This window comes from Balaenoptera acutorostrata, chromosome 10, assembly GCF_949987535.1.
Source record: "Balaenoptera acutorostrata chromosome 10, mBalAcu1.1, whole genome shotgun sequence".
Taxonomy (NCBI): domain Eukaryota; kingdom Metazoa; phylum Chordata; class Mammalia; order Artiodactyla; family Balaenopteridae; genus Balaenoptera; species Balaenoptera acutorostrata.
Genome location: NC_080073.1, coordinates 84,877,154 through 84,894,979, shown reverse-complemented (window position 1 = coordinate 84,894,979; position 17,826 = coordinate 84,877,154). Strand labels below are relative to the sequence as shown.

General features: G+C 43.0%; 6 non-coding genes and 1 pseudogene across 6 annotated transcripts; 3 read left to right on the top strand and 4 right to left on the bottom strand.

Moving 5' to 3' along the window:
• Positions 1-1,351: 1,351 nt before the first annotated feature.
• Positions 1,352-13,554, bottom strand: LOC130709129 (FAU ubiquitin-like and ribosomal protein S30; annotated as a pseudogene).
• Positions 2,457-2,574, top strand: TRNAL-CAA (transfer RNA leucine (anticodon CAA)). The gene is made up of 2 exons: positions 2,457-2,494; positions 2,529-2,574. It is a non-coding gene; the product is annotated as a tRNA-Leu (tRNA).
• TRNAQ-CUG (transfer RNA glutamine (anticodon CUG)) lies at positions 3,013-3,084 on the bottom strand. The gene has a single exon. It is a non-coding gene; the product is annotated as a tRNA-Gln (tRNA).
• Positions 6,820-6,901, bottom strand: TRNAL-AAG (transfer RNA leucine (anticodon AAG)). The gene has a single exon. It is a non-coding gene; the product is annotated as a tRNA-Leu (tRNA).
• On the top strand, positions 7,745-7,817 carry TRNAM-CAU (transfer RNA methionine (anticodon CAU)). Its single transcript has one exon. It is a non-coding gene; the product is annotated as a tRNA-Met (tRNA).
• Positions 11,246-11,318, top strand: TRNAK-UUU (transfer RNA lysine (anticodon UUU)). The gene has a single exon. It is a non-coding gene; the product is annotated as a tRNA-Lys (tRNA).
• On the bottom strand, positions 13,125-13,197 carry TRNAM-CAU (transfer RNA methionine (anticodon CAU)). The gene has a single exon. It is a non-coding gene; the product is annotated as a tRNA-Met (tRNA).
• Positions 13,555-17,826: the final 4,272 nt, after the last annotated feature.

The following is a 17,826-nucleotide window of genomic DNA, read 5'->3' as shown; positions in this document are numbered from 1 at the left end:
TGGAGAAGGAGAGATGGGTGTTTCATTTAATAAGTACCTATTTAGAAGCTAGTATATACTGGGCTCTATTCATTAAAGCACAAAATCCTTCTAGATTCTACAAGGTAGTGCTAGTATCATGATCTCTATTTTATGGCTCGGGAAATTGTTAACTAAATTGTCTAAGGTCACAGAGTCAGTGAATGACAGAGCCAAGATTAGAATCCAGGTAGACTGGCTCCAGAGTCTAAGCTCTAACCACTACAGTAAGTGGCCTCTCTATCTGACCCAGGTCTCTGCTAGACAACTTTTTAATTTTAATCAGATACCAGTATTGCTGAGTTCATTTAATTCTCATAACAACATTCCCTGGTGTAGGTTATTACTTTAGTGACCAGTGTAAAGAGTCCTAGATTAAAGAACAATCTAAGACATGATACAGGATAGAAGAATTCAAGGCATACTCAGGTAATGCTGTCGCTGAAAAATGTGATTATCTTTAGTCGTTAAAATTTTTTTTTCTTGGCTGCACCGTGCGACTTGCAGGATCTTAATTCCAAGACCAGGAATCAAAATGGGCCCCGGCAGTGAAAGCACCAGTCCTAACCACTGGACTGCCAGGGAATTCCCTGAATATTATTTCTTTTTGAATTGGCAATTAGCTTACCGACATTTAACTGTCTTCCATTTCCTGAGGATAAAATCTTTGGAAACAGTGGGGGAAAAAGCTAATCTGACCCATTCTTTCAAACAACAAGGGTTTGGGGGATTTCGCTGAATACCAGCATTTTGATATGAGCGGAGGGTGCCTGGTAAATACCCTCTGCTTCCTGCCCTTATGAAGTTTACAGGCCACTGGGGCTAGGTGGGGGCAGGGATGGTAGCTACTTCCAGGATGGTCAACATCAGTTTCTTTCCTCTCCATATGCACGTGACATGCATCATTGAGAGGTGCAACCTATTCTTGCCTTGAATCTGGACTTGCCTAGAATGCTCTGACCAAGAGAGTATGGCAGAATGATTCTACACTGATGCTGGGCCTGGCCTACAAGAGGACTGACATCTTCTGCCTTGGACTCTTAATTAAGAGTCCTCAGCCACCATGGAAGACGTTTGTATTAGTCTGCTCTGGCTGCCATAACAAAACACCAGGCTGGATGGCTCAAACAACACTAATTAATTTTTTCAGTATATTTTCTAGAGACTGGAAGTCCAAGGTCAAGGTGTCAGCCGGGGTGGTTTCTCCTGAAGCCTCTCTCCTTGACGTGCAGACAGCCACCTTCTCTCTGTTCTCACAGGGCCTTTCCCGTACACGTTTTTAATGGTGTTTGTTGTTGTTGTTGTAGTTGTTTGATCGGGCTAAGTGACTTTACTAGAGAAAGCCAGGATTACAAAGGACTTGAGGGTTGGTATTGGGGCCCTTCTTCATGCCAAAGGTGAGCACAATATTTACAAAGCCCTAGTTGTACAGCATACACCTCTTGGCCCGGCCCATCTTCTTTTTCTCCTGTTTGGCCACCTTGGGAGTCTGACCTCTTACTTTCCCAGCACCGGCCAGGGAACCATGGACTTCACCTCTAAGCACGTGGCTGGCTACCTCCAGAGTGCTCAGAGCCTCCACCCCACACTGACCCGCGGTAGCCTCATCCTCTAGGCTGAGGATGATCCTGCCAGGAGCACGACTTGAGCGATGCCCTCCAGGGAAGCTACATGAGCCTTGATTTGGGCGACCGTCTCCTGGCCCGTCACCTCGAGGGTGTGTAGCTCTTGGGCGAAGACACAGAACTACACGTCGCCCACTGAACCGTGGGCACCACTGCCGCTACCGCGAAGACGGAGTCGTGAAGAAAGAGCTTTAACGGCGTTTTTTGATGAACAGAAGTTTTTAGTTTTGATGAATTCCATTTCATCAACTTTTTTTCTTTTTGGTTACTACTTTCTGCAACTCACATCCACATCCAGTCTTCATGCTCTAGGCCCCTAAACCCCACTCACCATGCCTCTTTCTGGTCTATACTAACTCGCCGGTTTTCTCCCCAGGTCTACAGTGGCTCGCTCACTTCTTCCCCGCTGAGCTCCCGCCAATTCTGTTGGTTTGCCAGGCACCTCCTCGGGAACAGAGCCCGCGCTCTGTGTCCTTTCTGGGAATGAATAAAGGGAGTTCTCTCTTGTCCAGTCGGGGGTCGGTTCCGGGTTGTTAGGATCCTTGAGCCTCGGTGCCCCGGGGCTTGCAGGGAAAGGCAGAAAGAAGGGAGAGGAGAGAAATGTCAAATTATACCCTGGATTGAGAGGAAAGCCTCGCGAGTTCAGTCAAAGTTGCTGGCTCTACTGAGAAAGAAGGTTAAGTTAATTTTTAAGGATTTACATTCCCATTTTTTCGCATAAACCCTAGACTGCAAAAGAATTTCACAGCTCATGGTGAGTGCACTTTCAGCACAATTGCAGATTTTACTCATTTAGGAAGTCAGTGTCGGGCTGTCAGGATGGCCGAGTGGTCTAAGGCGCCAGACTCAAGCTGATAAGTCTGAAAGCTTCCCTCACAGAGAGGTTTCTGGTCCCCGAATGGGGGCGTGGGTTCGAATCCCACTTCTGACAGACTGTTTTCTTCCTCCGGCTCTAATCGCAACCACTTTCTCAGCCATTTTTTGTTTCCATTCATTCTTCTCTCTACTTTCCCTTTTACAACCCTAACGACGGACCCTCAATTAAGAAAAGAAAGACTCTTTCTTTTCCGTTTTGGTTGCTACTTATCACGGATCACGTTTTGCTCTGCACTCTGGTTTGTTCATTAAGGGCGCTTTTACTAAACGCTCGTTAACCCTGGGGAGTCCTGGGAGAAAAATGAGTCTGGTGGGAACAGAAAGACATGTACACAGACTCGGTGATTATAGGCTGGTCCTGAGCTCACGGGCCATTGGGACCGTAGTCTCATGCCCTTTCTCACTGCCCGAACCCATCAAAAACTAAAAGTGAGGAAATTGAAAGCAGCGTGGTTCACTCTGTTACAGAATTGGGATGTGAAAAGAGTAGGACAGGTTCCACCGAGATTTGAACTCGGATCGCTGGATTCAGAGTCCAGAGTGCTAACCATTACACCATGGAACCTCCTCCGTGCAAGTGCTTCTCCACTGTCCATCTGATATCTCTTTCTTTGTGCTTTCTATTTTTTTTTTTTTTTTTTTCAATTGAGGTACAGTTGATTTACAATACTATATTCGCTTCAGGTATACAACATAGTGATTCAAATTTTTTATAGATTGTACTTCATTTAAAATTATTTTATCCTTGTGCTTTTTAATTTAAAAAAAATTTTTTATGAGAGAGATGTATAGAAAACAATTTAAAATGAAACGTGCCACTTTAACCGAAAGCTCTGCCTCTTCTCCCTAATTGATTTGTTTGTTTTCATTTACGGGGGCATTTTTTGGAGGGATGGAAAATCTCTGCTCTTTCAGCCGAAGGGCGATGGAGAAGCCAAAAGCAAGGATGGGAGGTGGGTGGGAGGGGACTTTCACTGATTGTTTCCACTGAGCCTGCTTCCCAGATTTCTTTCCCTTGATGTCAGGGTCAGGGCAGGATCCTGATCCAAGAAGATGGATACCTCTGGAGGTTTTGATTTTGCCTTCATTTCCGACCCACGCAAAGGCCAATTGGATTTTAATCTTGCTGTTCAAAAGGGAGAAAAACATTAACATCTTTTTTCTACAGCTTCGCTTATTCATTCTAGGATACTTGCAGACGCCTCCAGAGCAACTTGGAGTTTCTTGGTGCTTCCTGCTTAGCTGTAATCATGGGCTTGCCATTTTAAAATCTGTCCTCCCTCTCCGAGATGCCTTAAGTGCAGGACCGGTTCTCATTCCTCTTTGACACCCTAAGGTCTGGTACATAGTAGAAGCTTAATCAATGGCTAGTTGTATGAACGCCTAGATGAAAGGTTGAATGAATGAATGCATGCATGAATGAACGAACGAGTGAATAAATAACCAGGTAGCCAAGCGCTGGACTTTTTTGAATGTTTCTTTTTCCTTCTCCCCATAGGCTAAATCTGACAAGTCTAAAGGGCATGATTGTTGCTTTTTTGGGGGTGAGGGGTTCCTTTCCAGGTCCTAGCTCCCAGATGGACATTCCAGTGTTCACATGGCCACACAAATGTGTCCTCGAGTGTGGATGGCCAAGAGAGGATGTCATAGTGCTGTGTATAGTCATTTATTTCTCTAAACTTTAACTTTACTAACATAGCATGATTATTTACCTAGTAACTGTTAAGAACAACATATAATAAAGAGATCATACACGTAGCATCACTGGAAGAAATACTCAGGTATAAATTACTACTTTAGTCAGTCTAAATATTAATTACTGGCCAGTCATTCTTCATGTGCCTCTGGTAGTCTCCCAAGGCTGAATTGCTTAGGAATCCCTGAATCATTTTCTGGCTTTCATCCTTTTGTTGTAACTCCATCCAAGCAAGGTGCCTGTCAAGAAATAGCTAATCAATAAATATGGGTTGAAGTGAATATATCTTGTGGAAGGTGGAGAGGGAAGCAGTGAAATTCAAAGACTTTTGGCCAGGTCACTATAGAGTTCTCCTAAGTGTCTATTCCTTCCCTCCATGCACATAAACTCTCCGTTCTATCTTCTTGAGTCTCCTAGCCTTAAAAGACAGTCTAAGTTATCTCAGATAGAGCTGAATAATGGACCAAGTCTTTCGTCCCCAGTATAGGTGGCACACTTTTTATTCCATGAGCCACAAGCTTATTTCTTAAAGAAAAATGTCCATTGGTTTTAAAATTACACCAGAACCTCAAAAGCCCACTATTCAATTATAAGCTTTAAACTGCTCTCTGAGGATAGGCAAGGCAGAAGGGGTATAAATGAATGTTTTTCAGTCTTAGCACATTTATATCCCAGGAAAGGGTAGGGAATATAGAGCTGGAAGATAGTACAGATGGCCGTGGGTTGGTTATTTATTTGTGAGTTTGGAGTTCAGAAGACTACACTTTTCCCTTGGAATCGCTCATGTTTAGTTCATAAATATTGCAAGGTGAATGCAAACAAAGACTGCTGAGGGGGGTGATTGGGGGAAGAGATGACTGGTACCCACGATCCAGAAGCAATCTGATCCCTGGCAATCTGTGCAAGAATGATTTGCTGTAACCTGGTAGCAGAGCTGAATCCAGAAAGAGCAAGTCAGTGTGGCGTAATCAGAGTCAAAAACCAAGTTTAGCTGGAGTGTCCCGTAGAAATGGGGCTTCAGAACACATGACCCTACCTCAAACTGAAGACCTCAAGGTCTTCCTGGATCCTCAGCTCTGTGTACCTTGCCCATTTCACAATTAGAAAGATATTCTTTCATGTATTTATATATTTATTCACTGATACTTACTACAAATATCTATTTAGTTTTCATGATGTGGGGAAGTGAGAGAAATAAGGTTCTATATCTGACAAAGCTTATGACGTATGGGGAAAAGCAGATGATTACACAAAAATTTCCAAAAGTTATGGTAAATGCTAAAATAAGTGATGGATCAAGTGATAATAGAGCATGGCCAATGCATACCAACAGGAATACCCAATTAAGGGCAGGTAGCAATGAGGAAAGCCTGCCAAAGAAGGGGCGGCTGAGCTGAGGCCTGCTACAGGCTCCCCAGCACGTTCCATTTCTCTTTCGTGGTATTTATCAGACGGGGATTTTTTTAAACGATTCATTTGTGGACTCGTGAATTCACTTACTCGACTTATGAAATAGATATCTACTCATCCTAAAAACTCAAACAAAAGTGCCTAAAGTAGAATTTATAATCTCCCCCTTCCCTATCCGCTGACACTGTTATCACTGGAAACATTGAAGTGTGTTCTTCCATACATTGTACTGTTGTACTGTTCTTTATTTTGGTAACTATATATCTACAATGTCATTCATAGTTCAGTTGCATTCTTTACCGTAGAAATTGTATCATCTTGGGGCCATTATGCGTCTAATGCTTGTCTTCTCTACACTGCACTGGGGCAGGGACCCTCTCCTTTGTTCCCTTCCAGATCCTCAGTGCCTAATTGTAATTCTGGAGGGAGAGATCAAGGGAGGCTTCCAGCAGAGAGCAACTACCTTGCTGAGGTGTAGAGGATAAGAAACTTTGAGGGCAGAGAGAATTGCTTGGAGCAGAGACTGAGGGCGCCCAACGGAAGACGCAGAGACGCTCGCAGTGAGGGGGGAAGCGCCTCTAGACCGTGTGACCTGAGAGGCAGTTGAGTGGCTAGGCGAGGCGCCTTGCGTAGAGTGGCCACAGCTCAGATCAGCATAATTAGGATTCAAAATGTGAAATGAGAAGGCTTTGGGGATGTTGAGAACCGCGGCCGGGCAGGACCTGTCTCCAGTTGCAAGTGGATTCAGGGAGACTGACCCCTACTCACTGGTCCACCACTTATTGAATAAGGTAGTAAGTAAGAACTGCTGTATCTACGGGGCCTAAGTACCCAGTAGGTAGCACATAGTAGGCGCTGATTTCTTTTCTTTTCCTTTTTTTTTACATAAAAGAATGAATTAAATGAAGGTCTGTTATACGTTTGATACTATTGGGTGATGAAACTACAATAACGGAGTAAGTACCACGCACAGTGGGTGCTCATTAACATTTTGTTAATTGAAATAATCAGTTGAAGGCCTATCATGTGATGAACACTGTTTTGGGGGACAGTGCCTATGGGCGTTATCTCTGGCCTCTGGGAAAAGCAGCAGCGGTAGGAGAGGAACCTACCTGAACTTGGAGCCTGTGAGAACTGTGTATATTGGACATGAGAGAGTACCTACTCAGACAAGGGTGAGGTGCAAAAGCACATTGGCAGCGGTGGGATTCGAACCCACGCCCCCGAAGAGACTGGAGCCTTAATCCAGCGCCTTAGACCGCTCGGCCACGCTACCCCCCGTAGGCTATGGTTTTACATGCATGTCATCTGACCCAAACGGCGCCCGTTTCAGGTCCTTTTTCTCTCCCCCCCCACCCCACCCCTGCCCCCGCCACTCTGAGCTGTCTCCGCGGGCCCTTCCTCCAGCGTTCCCCTCTCCACTCCCAGCACAACCTGAGAGCCCCCTGACCCCTGACACTTTGCTTTCTCATGGTTCCCAGGTTCACCGTGAACGGCGACGGCGCAGGTGGCGCGCAGGAGGCTCCTGCCCCGTCTGTCATCAGCATAGGAAAAAGGAGTCACGCAGACTGAGAATTCCAGTGGATGCTGTGGGCTCCAGATCCACTTGGATTTCAGGGAGTAAGCCCCCGGACTTCAGGAGTGAGCAAGTCTGGACGTTTGGTTTGAGCCCGGGAGCTGCCAAGGAGAAATGAGGAAAGAATCTTGAGGCCCCCTCCATTCCTCGCCCTCCTTCATCCATCTCAGGAGACCAAGCTCCTCCATGGAACCTCACGAGGGAGGCAAAGAGTGCGGTCCTTGTCATTTGAGTCTTGTTTGCCTTTCAGAAGGTAGCCCATCTCCACAGTCCCCGGTCATAACGAACAGACTGCAAAGTCCGCACTCAGTTGACCTCACCGCCCCTAAAGTCTTCGCAGGAAAGTTTGCAGGGGAAACGGGGCTGGGCCGGTAGTCTGGCCCTTACCTTGTTCTGTGTGGCTTTGCCATCCAAACTTCTAATATTTTAGATGCGAATTAAACCATGGTTCCGCCTTCCTTTGAAGCACTGTGATTCAGAGAATTCTAAAATGATTCTTTTAATAAAGTTGGTAGACGTGTTGTGCGAGCAGTAGGGAAAGTTGCCTCCTTAGCGCAGTAGGCAGCGCGTCAGTCTCATAATCTGAAGGTCCTGAGTTCGAACCTCAGAGGGGGCAACACAAAGCTTTTTCTTCCGTTTGTGTTTAAAAAAAAAAAAAATTCGGAGGAAATTGCTTTCATGAAACTAAACGGGAAGTTTTTTGTTTAACAGAACCATGTAATGTTCAGATACAAAATAGTAATTTTCAGTAAGATTAAATACTCCAAAAGTCTTTATACCGATTGTAGATAGAGCTAGGAGATTTTTTAGGCTGACTTTCAGATATGCTTGGCAATTGTCTTCGTTACAAAAACATTAAGGTCAAGAAACTTACTGGTTGAGAGGGAGAAGGGGATGGAGGGTTATACTGGGGATGTGGAAGGTGTAGTATGATGTGCAAAACATTTCTATTAATTATTGATTATCTTTTGCCATTCTTCTGGAATTACCACCAGATCACAAACGCCATCCTACATGAAAAAGAAAAAACATTTCCCCCCCTCAGTCTCTTTGCACTGGACTTCTTTTCCTGCTTCCAGTGTTCTTGACTGGGTCTCTAGGTCATCCAAACTGCAAAATACAGGAAAGAGTAACAAGAGAAACAGGAAACGAAGAAAGAAGAAGTGATATTTAGAGAGACAGGATAAGCACCTGACTCAAATAAAAACAAGCAAGAATCAAAGCAGAAATAAAGACACAGAGAACAAATGTATAGATACCAAGTGGGGAAGGGAGGGTGGGATGAACTGGGAGCTTGGGATTGGCATATATACACTACTATGTATAAAATAGGTAACTAATGAGAACCTACTGTATAGCACAGGGAACTCTACTCAATGCTCTGTGGTGACCTAAATGGGAAGGAAATCCAAAAATATGGGGATATATGTATACGTATAGCTGATTCACCTTGCTGTACAGCAGAAACTAACGTAACATTTTAAAGCAACTATACTCCAATAAAAATTAATTTTAAAAAAAGCAAATTGATATTTAATATCCAGCTCTTAACATCTCAGCTTTTTGAGTGGGAGGTATTGAACAGATATTTATTGAGCACCTACTATGTGCCAGGCACTGTTCAAAGCTGTGTCCCTTACTATTAATCCATTCTCTCTCAGCTTCAAATTCACCCTCTCCTCTGATGTTGGCTCTGGCCATCTGCAAATTACATATCTAAAACGTTGCCAGTTGGCTTTCTCTTAGGTTCTGTCAATAAGAGGAACCAGAAGGAGATGGGAAGGCAGGAGGAGAGAAAAGGAACTGTTTTCTGAATTTTGCTATTCCAGTCAGGGTTGCTCCAACAATGGTAGTTGATTCCAACCATCATTCTCTTTGTGCTCTTCCTCAGAGGCCCAACCCCTACGCTTTTTTCCCCTCCGCCCTAGAAGGTGGTAACTACTTTCCATAGTTATTATCTCTGGGTTACCACAGTGTTCTCAGTTGAAATACCTGGTGTTGTTTCTGAACTAGAACTTGACTGATACGTAGGGGCTAGGGATACCACACTGTACACAACAGAAATTGCTCCTGATCTCATGGAGTTTACTATGTTTGAGTGGGACCTGGCAGACTGCAAGTCTGAATTTTTAACAGCAACCTCAGGAGATCAGATCTGAATGCAATCAGCTGAACAAGTTTTTGGAATCCCTCTGCGCATATCCAGTTATCTCATGTTGACTATTGTGGGGAAGGTCACTTCCTCCCAAGATTCTCCTTTTTTGTCTGATCACTCACAGCTTGCCTGCTGATTAGAACAGGCGGCAGTACCCTCAGGTATCCACAAGGCAGATCAAGAACAGAGCAAACACTCCATGCTTTCCAAAGAATTCTCAAAAGATTCAAAGTGCCCTTTCCTATTCTGCTTTATTGCTGTCTTTCCAAGTAAAGGGCTTATTAAGGCAATGCCCTACTGAGAGAAATGAATTATTTTGACACCTCTTCCTCTCTAGGTCCCCAGGAAGAGTCTGGGCCCAAGTCTTCTGCTTCTTTCCAAATGTTCCCAGTCTCTGCACCATTCCCCAACACTGCCACATAGTCAGTAGGCCAAGTCTACATGGCTACACAGTAACCTAATTTGTGTTTTCCTATCACCTCTTGCCCCACGCTGACACATTCTTTACATGAAACCAGCATAATCTTTTTGAAATCATCTCTGACCATGTTGTTCCTCTCTGCTTAAAATCCCCAGTGACTTTATATTGCTGCAAGGATGAAGTCCGTACTCTGCACTCCTAGCCATAACCTCTGAGCCTGTCTGTCCCTGCCTTTCTGTTTACCTTGCCCCCCACCTCCATCAGTATTGTCCCAAGATATCTGCACTCAAGCACCTCAGGCCTTCTTTAAGTTCTCTGAAAGTATTCTGCTTTTTTGCTCTTCCTAGAATGCTGGAGCCATGTTTTTGTCTAATCTATTACTATGAAGCTGTTGGTTCTCAGTTTAAACATCATGTCCTGGGAAAAGTCTTCTGTTACCCCCTGGAAGAGGTCACCTCCCTTTATAATCCACTGTCTTGGAGATATGGGGTAGGGAACACCTATAGCTTGCATACATTTATCTTAATTTTCTACCTCTATGCTCCCTTTATCCCTACTTAAGTCTATTAACATTTTCCATTTTATCTTATTACAGTGAAGTTGTGTAGACCACCTCAAATCTATTTTGAATAGTGGCATGACTAAATACATAATTAGAAATGTACTACGTACCATTGTGGTAAACCCAACCTTTGAGGAAGAAATTTCTGTTGCAGGATTTAAGGGAGGAAAGTGGATGAGAGATTAAGTAATTTGTCTAAGGTGGCACAACCAACCAATTAAATATGATGTTCTAATTCATCTATTTTATAATAAAAATAATAATGATGATAACACCTAACTTTCATTGAACTGTTAGCATGTCCCAGACACTATTCCAAAAGTTTACTTGTATTATCTCATTTAATTTGGAAACTCTGGTCATGAGATTATACTTGTTTGTTTCTCTACACACCTCAGTAACCTGTACTTTTTCCTAAGAGCATTTATCACAATGGCTGTTTAAACATTTATGGTTTAATTCATTGTTTAAAAGGCTGACTCTCCCTTCTAAAGGGTAAACTCCATGAAGGCTGAGCTGGGGGCTTCCCACTGCTGTAAACCAGGGGCAAAGCAGAGCTCCTTGCTCAAAATCAGTTCTCAAAACCTAGTTGTTAAGAGCTTTTTGTGCTAGGCATTCTTAAGGTCTTGGGGGAGACTGGAACACAAATTGTGAAGATGAAGGACAAGACGGTCCAGGTGATTACATCTCTAGTAACATACAACTTTTAGAAGTAATTGTTTATATTACTCAAATATGAGCGTTATCTTTTTCTTATGACCTGGGGGCAGAAGTAGTTGTGAGCCATATTCAAAGAGGCAAGAGTGGAATTAGGAATAAAGAAAAGGAACATTAACAGAATTGGAACTTTGACCATGTACTTTTCTTCACGTTAGGATGTACAGGAAACACCCTGCAACAAAAGAGGCCTGGGTAGCTCAGTCGGTAGAGCATCAGACTTTTAATCTGAGGGTCCAGGGTTCAAGTCCCTGTGCGGGCGTAGCTTTTGACTTTTACCATCCAGTTCTGACTCCACCCTTGCAAAGCATGATGCATCTCTTTACACGGTATGTGTAAGTGACTCAGGCAAACGCCGAGGTGAATAGATGGGACCTTTACTGAAAGATGAAGGGAGCTAGCATTTAAGGAGAGCCTTAGAGTACATGGCTTTGTACCAGAACCAAATAATTTCCTAAGAGTGAAGTAAGAGTTGGTAAATGAGTGGCTGAGGAGGCTTTTCTGGACATCAAAGTTCCATAAAGGTAACAAGAATATCTAACCAATGATAATGTAACCTTATTTAGAAATATACTATGATCAGAATTCCATCTCTTCCCAGGGGCAGCCAACCCACAGCTTGGCTTGGCTTGGCTTTTTGGTGGTGAATGCACCAGACCATCATTGCCTAATATCATAGTCATTAATATTTTATTACTACCTTACTCCGATTATGGGTTCACAGAGCAATCTTCTAATGTTCTTTGCTTTCCACTGTAGAGTTTATTTTACAAGGGAAAGAATATGCTGATCAACCATCAGTATGGCTATAATATGTTCATACTCTGGCTTGGAATGTCTCTGACATTTGGTTATTGCGAGTCAGTCCTGTAAGCCTGAAAAAATCTGGGTGAATTAAAAAATAGTTTCTGATTCTACAAAGAGGAGGAACAGATTCAGAATAGTGGCTCCAACAAGAATCAAGATTCTCTAAGGAACTGCCTGAACAGCCGGACAATCCAGCTCTTTGGCCTCTCTACAATCCTTAACTGCATCTCTTAAACTGTAGCAGATGTAGGCTCCTGGAATCAGAGGCTGAGGGTCTAGAAGACACTGTTAAGTTGTTCCCTAGTATATGCCTTTTTCATTCTGCACCAGAATGAACTGTTGAAAGAACTATCCTGAAATATAGGTCCAGATATTTAGCAGGAGCAACCTAAGTATTGCCCTCTCTTTTTCCAGCACGGACTGGGCCAGAGAAGTATGCCTGCAGGATGAACTTCAGTAAGTGTGACTCCTGTGGGGATTACTGCAAATATCCAAATTTGAGATGTTGATCGCCTGGAGTAATATAGTGGTAGGGAATATGGCAAATAAACCCCAAAACAAAAACAAAGTAACATTTAATATGCTAATTAATTCATTGACTTATTTGACAAGTGTTTATTGTTTGTCAGATACTGTGCTAGACACTGGAAATACAGGAGTGGATAAAACAGACATACTTCTTAGGACACTAGCCACTGAATTTAAGCCCCACCCCCACTCCCATCCAGTATGATCTCATGTTAATTTAACTAATTACATCTGCAAAGACTCTATTTCCAAATAAGGTCACATTCTGAGGTTCTGGGTGGGCATACATTTTTGTGGAACAATATTCAGTGTAGTACAGATGAGAAACCAGTTAGGACCAGATTAGATAGGGAGGCCAGGGCAAGGAGATGGCATGTATATATGAAGAGGAAACAAGAAGACTTACTGAGAAAACTGAATGTCAGATTTTCATATATCTGTCCATTCATTTTTTTCTCCAATAAATTAGATTGCACCAATAGGATACTGTTCCAAGAAGAAAGAGCAATCAGAAGAACTTGGACAAGAGGTTGTCCACTGGAAGGAGATGAAGATAACAAGTCATTATACATAAACAACATGTTTCTATATTTTTGCACCTACCAATCAGGAGGAAGAAAGCTTAGCCTTAAGCTCTTTGACTAGCACACAACTGGCCCAGTCTCCAGGAGGTAGACTTTTGCCAGACGAAGGCGGTAACTGTTTGACGGAGGGCGAGGGCAAAATGCAAACCTGCCCCCTCTGAGGTTCGAACTCAGGACCTTCAGATTATGAGACTGACGCGCTGCCTACTGCGCTAAGGAGGCAGACGGTCGGCGTTCCTCATCGAATGTCTTTAACACTGGAATTTACTTTGCTTAAACTTCGGTCCTGTTCTATAGTCCCTTTACTTTAAAGTCTGAAAATGAAATGCTCTCCTGCAACGTCTTAAAAGTGCAACAACTTCTACAACCTGAATCAGATGAGGAAAGTCGTTGTCGATGCCGCTGCCTTTGCTCCCCTCCTTCTGAACTGATGACCCTCACCTCTCACAACAGAAGGAGAATTTCCTGAACTTCTTGCCCAGATACCTGCACTTAACCTACACCGGCGTCCGTCCCTGTGGTCTCTATGGAAGAGGAAAACGGCCCGATTCCTCTCTCACTCTCCCTCTCTCCTTCCATACCCGATTCTTCTCATCAGTACTTTAAACACGTTAAAGTGTTTACTATCTTAAATAGCAAAACACTTCCTTTGACTCGGCGCGTCTGTCTCAGGTTGTCGCTCTGTTTCGTTTATCCCCCTTCGCAGGCAAATCTCCCATACAGCGGTCTGTCCTCATTTTAAGAAAACACCTCCCCAAGTCCCATCAGTTTCTCAACAGACTACAATCTTCCCCGACCACTGCTCCGTCCCGAAGAAGTCCAAAGGGGGTTCCTGGACATATGGGACTTGATGCTTTAAAGAATAAGGTGTCTTTGGTGCAAACTCTTGGGAATCTGCTGGTATGAGAGAGCTGTAGTTACAGAAACAGGAACAGGTTAAAAGCTTGGTTTACCCAGACTCTTGGTTTGCCCCGGGAATGTCTCGGGAAAGCCCCACCTCCTGGAAAACCTCTTCCTGGGGTGAGAAAAGTCAAGGTTTCAGAGATGGGTTGCGAACGGCTGGGCAAAGTACCAAAAAAAACCCTATGACAGCTTTACCTCCGCTGACCCCTCCGCCCCTGGAGGGCTGAGAGGAACACTGATTTTATTGCCAAATGGAGGAGGCACATATTATTCGACTTCTGTAGTTGCAATCTCTGTTTTTCCCCTGGCCGCTAATGAGGGCAACCGGAATTTTTGGTTCCCAATAATGGGCAGTCCAGTGTTGCATCCCTCTGAGTCCTGTAACTTACATATGCGAAATAGGTGTTTTGTAGTTGTGAGCGTTAACAGTTTGGCTCTGCCTGTAGATTAACTGTTGTGCTTTTTATCGAAATAATGTTAGCTTAATTTTTAACATTGTGGATATTTCGACCATATTTCCTGAGTCTAGATAATTAAAATGAGAACAAACGACTACCATGTGAATGCCAGCATGACCCAGACCTCACCGAAAAAGTCTAAATGGCAGATGGAAGAACACATATAACTGGATTAGGGAGGTAAATTACCAAAACAGAGTACTGCACAATATGTAGAAAAGGATTTGGATTTGGGCATAGTAAAGAAGGAGGTGTGACAGTACAAGGGGCGACTGAATCTCCAAAGTCTGGGTTAAGACGGGTGAGAACTTTCGAATCAGAGGGTTTTCTTCGTCTCTAAATGACACCAATGCTCAGTCAAAAATAGTGTTGGGTATAATTCTTGAAAAGAACTTGCATTCTCTATTTCCTGATTCAAAGGTTGCATTCCGAGGGCAAACAAAAAGGGAAATTTCGATACCATGTATTGGCCTCTTGTACTGTGAAGCCCATTCTGTCGGATGACCTTGTTCTCTACAATATAACGACTTCAAATGATGTGTCAAGTTAGGCAACCAAAAAATGTTTCCCCTAGCTCCTACGACTTTAATTTGAAACATGGTGTCGAAAAATCATCTTCTTGATTTGTATGTAGATTTAATAAAACCACTAGATACATAAAACAGAAGATTGTTGATATTTTGTTCAAATACGAACTAGGCCGTGCTCATCTATCTGCACATTTGGCAACAGTGCAAATGTAAATTTTGGCAAATTCCATTTAGCCTTACCAAAGAAAATAAACAGATCTTATCTGCTAAATGTCCTGCACTCCTTGTACACACACATTGCTTTAAAAGATTGTAGTTTGCTTACTCATGATATTGAGGCTTTCATGGTTTATTGAGGTTTATGGTCAGTTTTTATTTTCTTCAAAATGTGCAGAAGCACTTACTGAGATTTTTTTACTTCACAGAAATGGAATGAGATAGCCTCTTTAGGCATGTGCCTACAAGGTGGCTATCACTGTTGCTGGCCATAGAAAATACTTTAAAATATTGGTCTGCTGTAAAATCTTTATTTTCAAAGTGTGGGGTAAAAAGAATGTCCTTATCTAATTTGGAAATACTCTGAGGATGGGAATGGAGAAAAGTACTATGGTAAAACAGAAATGTATATGCTCTTTCTCCAATATTGTTTGATGTTATGTAGATTGGGACAAAAACTCATACACTAAAAAAATGATTTATTTGGGGGAAAATATGACTGCTTCAGAACAAAATAATAACAACAACAACAATAATAATAATACCAGAAAGGGACAGCCAAGTAGTCAAGTTAAACAGGACTTTCTTAACTTATTTGCTGAAAGTATAACTTATTTGGAATCCAAGTTTTATTTCACAAGTTTAAATTACTGCTGTGCTTTTTATCAAGATGAGAACTGGGCAAGGAGCAGGTTTGGGGGATGGGTAGGAAATCAAGAGATCTTTGAACATGTTAAGTTTGCGATGCCTTTTAGACATTCAGTGGAGATGTCAGTCATGTACTTTGATCTGCTCAATGGAGAGATGGGGTTGAAAGTTTAAGTCTGGGACTTCTCAGGGTATAGATGGTATTTAAAGTCAGGTGATCAGGTGAGCTCAGGTAGGGAGAGGGTGTATGTAGGGAATACATGAGGACTCAGGTCAGGACCCTAGAGAACTCCAAAATTTAGAGACTGGGAGGAGGAGGAAATAAAGAAGGAACTACATTTAAGTGGAAAAAAAAAAAAAAACCCCAAACAAACAGACAAACAAAAAAACCAAGAGAGAGTGGTGTTCCAGAAATCAAGTGAATGTGTTTCCATAAAGAGGGAGTATCAGCTGGGCCAAGTGTTATTGAGAAGCTGAACAAATTGAAGACTGAGAATTGACCATTGGATTTTGCAAGACGGAGGTTGCTGAGACTCGACAAGGGAGTTTCAGTGGAGTTAGAGGGGATAAAGGTTTGGTTTAGAGTGGGTTAAATGGAGGAGCACAGTTGGGGGTATGCTCTACCCATTCAGCTATTCAGATTCAGGTTTGGAGAAAGTGGTGGTGTGTTTGATTTGACCAAGGGTGGGGAGTGGGGCACAGGAGATGAAGGTTATACAAGCTAGTAATGCTGGCAATTAATTATGAAATCTAAGCTGTGGAAAGAGGGAAGTAAAGACGTGAGGAGGAAGGGGATACATTTTCTCTTGTTTTTCTCCCCATTCTCCTATCCCCATCCTCCTCAGTTTCTGAGATCTCTAAATTCTGAGTCAATTCTCTTCAAGTATGAGAAGATTCTCATTAAAATATCATCAGCTCTGTAGCCTTCGTTTCATTCAACTCCATCCAGTCTTGCTGACCTTGAGGGCTTCAAAATATTTTAGCATGCAATAGCATTTCTTCATCTACATGAACAACTGTGTTAAGGCACCAGACTCAAGGCCTGTCATTCTCATTGTTTTCTCCCTGGTTTTCAAATCCCACTTCTCCGTAAGAAAAGTATCACCTTGGCGAAGACCTGCTTCTCCTCCAACAGCAGGTGAATAGCATCATCACATTTGCATCCTTTTTAATCCCTTCCTCTCTTTTACTCACATTCTACCAGCTTCCAAGCCTGTGAATTCTACCTCCTTGGTACTTCCTGAATCTGTCTCCTTTATTCCATACCAGATTACTACCACTGTTTTACTTTTTCTTTCTCCTCATCCTCCCTCCGTGTCTTTCCTCTGCTACTGCAGTGGCCTCCAGTCTGGTTTCTGGGCTTCTAACCTTGCTTGTCTCCCATTGTTTGTCTACACAGGGCTGTCATACACAGGTGCCCTATAAAAGACACTTGTGGAGAAGGTAAATAGGAGCTGAAGTCTGACCTGAGTTCTGAGAGCCAAGCCATGAGCCCTTGGATAGAGGTGGCATTTTCCTTTTTTTGTACTTTATCAGCTCCGAGGGTTGCCTTTCTGTTATTCATCCACCAATATGAGTCGTTATTACATAATTTGCACAAAGGCATTCTGTGTGCTAGCTGAGGCCCCACTTCTGCAGTACAGTCAGGACAAGCTTGCAAAAAATACCAGTTACACTGGCCTTTCTGTTCAGAAGGGCACTTCTTTGTCTTTCCAAAGCCTTTGAGGTAAAGTCAAAGTCATTGAAGATACAGCTCGCGATGTGTTCACATTATCTACTAATATGTAACAGAGAATTCCAAAACACAGTGGCTTGTGGTACTCAGAATAATGGACATTCCAAAAGATTCTCTAATCCCTGGAAACTGTGAATGTTACCTTACATGGTAAAAGGGACTTCACAGATGTGATTAAGATTGAGGACCATGAGATGGGGAGATGATCCTAATCACAAGAGTCCTTAAAAGTGGCAGAGAAGCAGAAGAGTAGGGAAAGGGATGTGATTTGAGGACTTGACCCACCATTCATGGCTTTGAAGAACCAAGGAATGTAGCGGTCTTTAGAAGCCAGGAGTGGCCATTAGCTCAAGCCAGGAGA